This window comes from Panthera pardus, unplaced genomic scaffold, assembly GCF_024362965.1.
Source record: "Panthera pardus isolate Hobbes unplaced genomic scaffold, ASM2436296v1 HiC_scaffold_24, whole genome shotgun sequence".
Classification (NCBI taxonomy): Eukaryota; Metazoa; Chordata; class Mammalia; order Carnivora; family Felidae; genus Panthera; species Panthera pardus.
This window is the reverse complement of record NW_026526810.1, coordinates 112223306-112231108: the sequence shown is the minus strand read 5'-3', so window position 1 is coordinate 112231108 and position 7803 is coordinate 112223306. Positions and strand designations below refer to the sequence as shown.

At 48.8% G+C, this 7803-nt stretch overlaps 1 long non-coding RNA gene and 1 other non-coding gene across 2 annotated transcripts; both read right to left on the bottom strand.

Moving 5' to 3' along the window:
* Nucleotides 1-896: 896 nt before the first annotated feature.
* LOC109253857 (uncharacterized) lies at nucleotides 897-7007 on the bottom strand. The gene is made up of 2 exons (XR_008417265.1): nucleotides 5010-7007; nucleotides 897-4612 (listed from the first exon to the last, which is right to left on the bottom strand). It is a non-coding gene; the product is annotated as an uncharacterized LOC109253857 (long non-coding RNA).
* Nucleotides 7008-7424: 417 nt separating this feature from the next.
* LOC128773348 (small nucleolar RNA SNORA17) lies at nucleotides 7425-7549 on the bottom strand. Its single transcript, XR_008417614.1, has one exon. It is a non-coding gene; the product is annotated as a small nucleolar RNA SNORA17 (small nucleolar RNA).
* Nucleotides 7550-7803: the final 254 nt, after the last annotated feature.

Here is a 7803-nt window from a genome sequence, read left to right as displayed (position 1 = left end):
GGCCCAGGGAGGCTGACCCCTCGGGGATGTGGTACCAGCCCCTTTTCCTTCAGGAAGAGGCCGATTCTTCAGAGAATCGTGTAAGACTGAGACCAGGAAGAGGGCTGCAAAACTAGACCCTGGCAAAGTAGCTTCTGAGGGTAGAGAGCTGCCCAAAGGCTGCAGACAGATGCTTTAAGCTACCCGTAGTAGCTTAAAGTACCAGGCTCAGCTGCCCTCCTGGCCAGCAGCTTCCTCCCAACACATGCCACTGTCATATGGCTCTCTTCCTAAACATTTCTCCAAATGACACTTACGCTCAAGAACACACCATGGCTCCCTATGGCTTCCCACCCAGGGAATCGGGTGTTAACTTCTTGCTCTGACTTTCAGACCCCTCCACGTCATACCGCACCATGCCTTTCAGTCCTTTCCCCCACTACGTTCCCAGCCTACTAAGTTCTCTCTTCCCTCCCTTGCCACGGTAACCCCCCTGGGAGGGGAGTTCAGACCCCTCACCTGTAGCAGATGCTGCCGGTGCCCCACCCAGACCCCCTTTCCTAGGCCGGTGTGGCCATTCCCTGCCGCGAGGTACAGGAGGCCGCCCTCTTGCCTCCACGCTGCACAGCTGTCCATGGGACCAGGCCGAGGTTATACTTCAGTTGAACCCCATCTTTGTGTGGTCTCTTCCCTCCTCCCATCCTGTTTTTCTCACTTCCTCACAGACTTTTTCTCCAGACAGAACGCCCTCATAAATCACCTGCACGAGAATTTATGTCTTGGGCTTTGCTTCCAGGAAGCCTGAGCTACGACTCCCCTGTCATTTGAGAAGTTACCTTGAGGCAACAGTGGCTTCGAACTATATGCCCAGGCAACCTATACCAGAGGTCACAGAACAGAAAGGCTCACAGCCCAAATTAAGCCATTTATTTATTTTATTTTTACTCTTTTTGGACAGAGAGAGAGAGAGAAGGGGGAGGGGCAGCGAGAGAATCTTAAGCAGGCTCCACGTTCGGTGTGGAGTCCGACACGGGGCTCGATCACACGACCCTGAGATCGTGACCTGAGTGGAATTCCAGAGTCAGATGCTCAACCAGCTGAGCCACCCAGGCACCCTGAATCACACCATTTATTAATCAATTTAAAACACACAGTGGACAGGAGGAAGGTAAAGAGACAGGACAGGTGATCACATTTAGGTGGAAGGATCACCCTGCCTGAGTCCGGGGTTACAAGCATTCATGTATCTTGTCCTCTCTGCCACAACAGCCTTCTCTCCTGCTGGTGTGGCTACGGGGGTCAGACCCAAGGGCAGGCCAAGGGCAATAGCTGGAGGCAGTGCCCGAAGTAAGCACACAAACGGCCTCTACTGGGGAAGACCAAGGACAAGTATACCTGTTCACACTGCAGCACCCGAGTGCATCTGCTGAGCAGCTGTGGGTTTTCTCTGTTTCTTGGAGTGTCACCAGTGAGTGACCAACACAGGAGTGACATTGCTTCAACCTGGAGAAGACGTGATCCGTGCCTCATAAATCCTTAAGATTTACTTGGTATTCTCATTCCTTGTCTGTAAGCAACATTCTCATTTGATCTATATTCCACCCATATACGTTCTATTTATTCTTTCTGTGTCTAAAAAATCTCCTAAGCTACTTGCTTCTATACTTAATGTCTCTCATTTTCTATAGCAAAACTGAATATTCATAAATAACACGGCAAACACAAGACAGTTCCCTTTTCCAGAATTACCATCTCCTACCCATCGGTCTAAAGAGCTTTGTGTCACCCCAAATATAAAACCACATCCTTTAGGAACGGAACTAGGACTCAGCTCAGGTTTTGAGCACTGGTCTGACTGGCTCTAAGTCCATTGTGCTGTGTGACGTGTTGTTTGGGAACATAGTCTGTCTCCCCTACGGGAGGTAGGGACCCGCCCCCCCCCCCCCCCACACACACACACATGCACACAGTGCTTGCCCAGTGCTTGAATGATGTCGTGGGGTTCAACTGAATCCATCAGCATTTTAGAGACGGCTCAGCCAGTTTGCTTTCCTGCGTCATGATCACTGTGCTTAAAAAGCCAGAGGACAGGGGCATCTGGATGGCTCAGTCGGTTGAGCATCTGACTTCAGCTCAGGTCATGATCTTACAGTTCATGAGTTCGAGCCCCGTGTCAGGCTCTGTGCTGACAGCTCAGAGCCTGGAGCCTATTTTGGATTCTGTCTCTCTCTCTCTCTCTCTCTCTCTCTCTCTCTCTGCCCCTCCCCCACTCATGCTCTGTCTCTCTCAAAAATAAACATTTAAAAAATTTTTTTCTAAATAAAAATTAAAAAAAATTAAAAGCCAGAGGACGGAAACAAGCTGCCCCCTCCAGCAAAGCTATGAACAGGGTAGGTGCTAAACCCTGGTTTTCATTGGCCAGATTCAGCCTGTGAATAACCAGTGTCCTGATATCTCTCCGATTCAAGAAAGCAAACTCCTGCCCCCGTGCGACTATAAAACCAGGAGCCTCTGTCCGTTTCCAACTGGTCCACCCATCACAGCACTAAAAGCTGAGCTTTTATATATGAAAAGTGCTTGCCAAATTCCCAGAATAGCCGTGGCAGGAAATTGAATAACAAGGTAAAAGTGTAACCCTGCACTACACCGTTAATATTGGAGGGGAGAGGGTGGGACAGTCGATTAAGAAAGAAAAATCTTACTGTTGGCCGGTCAAGCTCATACACAGAGCTCTACTTGAGGCTCAAGCCACCAATTCCAATCCACACAGAAGTGACTGGAGACGAGGATTTGAGAAGGACCCACCCCCCCACTCCGCTCCACTGAACAAACCTTCAGCTCCACAAAACGTGTGGGGTCTTCGTTCTAGCCATTCTGCGCTGCCCCACGGGGCCACCCTTGCCCAGTTAGTAGGAAAACCTCTCTCCTTTACACACTTTCTCTTCTTTGCTCTATCACTCAGGAGGCTTCTGGATGGGGAGGACGATGACGATGATGGTAACAGCTCACATTCACAGAGTCATCGGTTGGGTTCCTGAGAAGAAACCCTGAGACCAGCGTGCACCGTGTGCTGCCTGGATCGACGCTTTCTGGATCGACAGAAAGGGAGGAAAGAAAGGATTGGGCAGGATTGGGCAGAGGGAGAAGCGGAGCTGAGATGGAAACCCAGCAGAGGCCTCCATCAATCCCACGGAGCGTTCCAGGGCTCGCGTGACCTTCCAGAGTTGTCCTGAGTTGAGGCAAGGGGTTCAGGCCTTTATAGCAACTCATCATACATCAGGCGTTGAATGTTTCCCAAATACGGAGAACGGCGTCTAGCACATAACAAGCGCTCAAAACGTTGTGAATGAATGAATTGGTTCACAAGGGGAAAACTCCAGCGCTGCGTGTTTCAAGAACAACTGGGAGTCTGGCTCCACTTGTCTGTGCTCTGCCCTCTTCCATGGGTTGGCTTTGCCCTCGGGATGGCTTCCATCGAGGTCCCAAGATGGACCCAGGGCTACTTGTATCTGTGCCTTTACCAGGAGGAGAGAGAACTTCATCATTATATCCATCAGAAGACCCAAGTCTTCTCAACTCAGTCGGTTGAGCGTCCAACTTCGGCTCAGGTCATGATCTCGCGGTTTGTGAGTTCAAGCCCCACGTCGGGCTCGGTGCTGACAGTTTGGAGCCTGGAGCCTGCTTCGGGTTCTGTGTCTCCTTCTCTCTCTGCCCCTCCCCCACTTGTGCTCTGTCTCTCTCTATCAAAAATAAATAAGTAAATGTAATAAGAAAAAATTTTTTAATGAAAAAGAATAAAAGAAGACCCAAAGTGTCGCACTCCACACTTCACAATACGAACCGATCACTGAGGTAACAGGACTGAGATTGTGCTGATTGTTAGGACATTCAGGACCCCCCTTGACTTCCCACCCAAACCCAGAAAGCAAATATGAGTGCTGGTAGGAAGTGGGGAAAAGAGGAATGGATATCGAGTAGGTAATCAATGAACAACCACTGACCCTTCATCCCATGAGCGTCCAAGCCCTTGAACCCTCTGCTCCCTTCCCCGGGGTCTAGCTTCACCTTCTCCTCATCCCCTGCCTAAATGACCCTCACCTACCTCCACTCTGCAGCTGAGGGTTTGGGGTCATTGGCTACCCTCAGATCCTGTGGGAGAAGGGGAACGAGAAGAAAGAAGTCCACTGAGAGTGGGGTCTAGACTTGGGAGGTTTGAGTCTAATGCAATTAAATTAACCACTCTGCAGAGCCTCAGATAAGCCCCTGTGGCCACACTAGGCAAAATATGCCTTACTCTCTCCCCCCTTTCCCTGCTTTATTTTCCTCAAAGCCCTTATCTCTGTCTGGACTTCTATTGTGTTTATGTTTATTTAGTTGTTTGATGCCTTTTCTGCACTGGAACAGATGCTCTGCAAAAGCAACTACTTTCTTTCATTCACATCTGAGTTTTTGTCATCGACAAAACTCATTTGTGGATGGATGGATGGACGGACGGACGGATGGACAGACGGAGAACCATTGGCCTGTGTTGCTATGGTAACGGGCTCAGTCTCCTCCTCCACCTTCAGTGGCATTGTCAGAGACTTTTTTGTTTTATCCTCCACTCCAAAGTGCCAGGCCTCAGGAAGGCCAACTGGAGAAAGACAAGAGAGGAAATGTCATCCTACCTCAAGTAAATCAGTCTGTCCTTATGAGCCAGAGAACATCTGATCCATAGATATGGGGCCTAAGTGGTCCCCAGTTTTAGAGGAAAAAAAATCAATGAAACTATTTTGTGTGTACAGATTTCACAAGTGTGAAATGTAAGATTTTGACAACAATCCTTTTCAACTCTTAATCATCATTAAATTGATAGAAATCACACATCATTAAATTGAGCCTGGCTGGCTCAGTTGGTAGAGCCTGAGACTCTTGATCTCGGGGTTGTGAGTTCGAGCCTCACGTTAAGTGTGGAGATTACTAAAAAATAAAATATTTTACAAAAGAAATCACACATGCACTGTAAGGCCAGCAACGGCCACCTGTCTCACCGTGGCTAATGTTTAATTGGAAGGTGCTGATTGTCACATGGTTCACAGGCTCTTCACCCACAGAAGGACGAGGACAATTCTATCATCTTTCACATGGTGATCTGGGAGCACCGATTAAGAAAAGGAAAAAAAAGGGGGCGCCTGGGGGGCTCAGTTGGTTAAGCGTCCAACTTCGGCTCAGGTCACGATCTCACGGTTTGTGAGTTCGAGCCCCGCATCAGGCTCTGTGCTGACAGCTTGCTCAGAGCCTGGAGCCTACTCCGGATTCTGTCTCCCTTTCTCTCTGCCCCTGCCCCGCTCACACTCGGTCTCTGTCTCTCTCAAAAATAAACATTAAAAAAAAAGAAAAAAAAAAAAAAAGACCAGAGAATTTGAGGCCAGCCTCCCCGGTTTCCAATCCCAGACCCACTTCTTACTATCTGGGTGGTCTAGAGCAAGTTGATTGATCCTTCTGTGCCTCCACTTTCCCATTCATAAAGTGAGGCTACTCTTAGTAGCTACTGCCCAGGACTCTTGCAAAGATGAAGGAGTTGCCACGTGGGAAGCACTAGGACGAGTGGCTGGCTCGCTGTGGGCACCGAGCAAGTGTGGGCTGTTGGAGAGTCTGGGCTGCAAGGTTGAACACATCAGTCACCAGGCAAGCCTCCGTCACTTACACAACCCACTCACACACACGGAACGCACGCATAACACGCACAACACATCCATAACACCTATAGCATACAACAAGGAGAACAAAACACACAAGACACAGGACGTACATACGTGCATACATAACACAGCCAGGCATTTTTCATACTCCGTGCATGGCGGTTTCGTGCAACCTTGCAGCCAAATCCCTGCTGACACACGCCCGTGAGACTCGCTGCTCTTCCCCCTGGTGGGCCAACGTGACATCATGGAATGCCACGACAAAGCAATTTACCAACTGCTCGTTCTAATTGCTCCCGGAGCAAAATACTCCAGCAAAATACTCCAGTTTGCTCCCGGAGCAAAATACTCACAAGCTTCTCGGCCACAGTGTCTTCTCCAGCGCAGGGTGGTGCTCTGGAGTCAGGCATGAGTTCAAACCCTGACATTACCACTTACCAACTGAGTGACCAGGAACAAGATGCTAAACTGCTCTGGCTGTGATGCTGTTCTCATTTTATGGAGGCGGAAACAACCAGAAAGAACAAACTGCTACCCGTGACTCTCATGTTATCCACGAAAAAGATTTACCTTGCACGGTTGCTATAAGAAATGAAAAGGTAAGGTGTGTACCTCATTTACTTTAGTGCTTGGCACACGCTGATCTATGCTAACCTAACAGCTGGTGGTGGTGGTGGTGAATGACGTTTTCTTTAAGCAGAAAAAAAGTTGCTTGGACTTAATTACTCTAAGCTGCTTTTCATGAACCTAACAGTAAAGGAGACCCATGGTGACTTGAGTCCCCCCAGCACACTTGGGTTCCAGGTCTCATAAACTTTGACCCAGCATCGTGTTGTAACGGTACCATTTCCCTTCATGAAATTCGAGAGGTGATGTTTTGACATTGTTGCCTTTCATTTCCTCTTGATGGGTGGGCTTAACTTGTTTCTCAATTTAGGCGAAGCAAAAGGGAGAAGTATTTTTAAATCGCTGGGATAGCCCAAGTCGGTCCTACCCTTCTGGTCCCTGAGAAGGAGCCCCAAATTCTCTCCTGCTCTCCTAAGGCATTGGGGCGTTTTCCAGTTCCTCTGATGGCCAAATATAATACTTTCCTTAGTTTCCTCCAAAGTTCCCCCATTTCAGCTTCAACTTTCCCCCCGACACTTGGGTGCCTTCACAATGAGTTTTGAAATAATATCTTAACCATATTTCACGTTCTTGTGGTGCATTTCAGTTCACCAAGTGCTTTCACATCCATTCTTCCTTAAGGGCTACAGGAAGACATAAGTCCTCCTTATGAGGACACAGCTGAGGCTCAGAGAGGTGAGTCAGCCTTCAAATGCCCCCGTCTCCCGCTACAAGAAGACAGTCTTTGACACTTTTCTTAAAACTGCGGTAAAATATGCGTGACACAGAATTCACCGTTTTAATCATTTTCAGGTGCACAGTCCAGCAGCATTAAGCACGTTCCCATGGCTGTGCGGCCATCGCCACCGTCCATCTCCAGAGCTCTTTTCATTTTCCCAAACTGAAACTCCATACCCATTAAACGCTAACACCCTCCTCCCCTTCTCCAGCCCTTGAAACCACCTTTCTACTTGCGGTCTCTATAAGCGTGACTGCTCTGGGAACCGCGTGCAAGAGGATCATACAGTGTCTGTCCTCTGGTGCGGGAGACACTTTTGCGGCAAGATTTCTGGAGGACGTACTGGGATTCCTTCCCCCGCTGTATTTGTTTTGCTAATATTGCACATTAGCCAGAGTGTCTATTTTTTGTGTGTGTCAAGTGTCAGACTATTAATATCCAGACATTCATGGGCCAGAACACTGAGTGAGACAAGCCTCTCCTTCTGCCACCTAATGACCCGAGTGTGACACATCAGCCACATCTGCAATGCTCTGAGGGCAGGAGGGTGTCTATTCCTCACCCGAAAGTAACCTACCCTCGTGGACACAAATACCTGGTAGGCCCTGCCCTGCAAAGCACATGTTTTCTAACATTTTGTTTTATGCTGAATGCTGTTTGTTCCTCTTGGGCCTCCAAGAAATTACTTGACTTGTGGACATCAGCAAAAAAGAAAAGAGGGGAGAAGAGGGGGAGGAGAGGAGGAGAGAAGGGAGGAGGGAGGGGAAGGGAAGGGAGGGAAAAGGAGGGGAGAGAAGG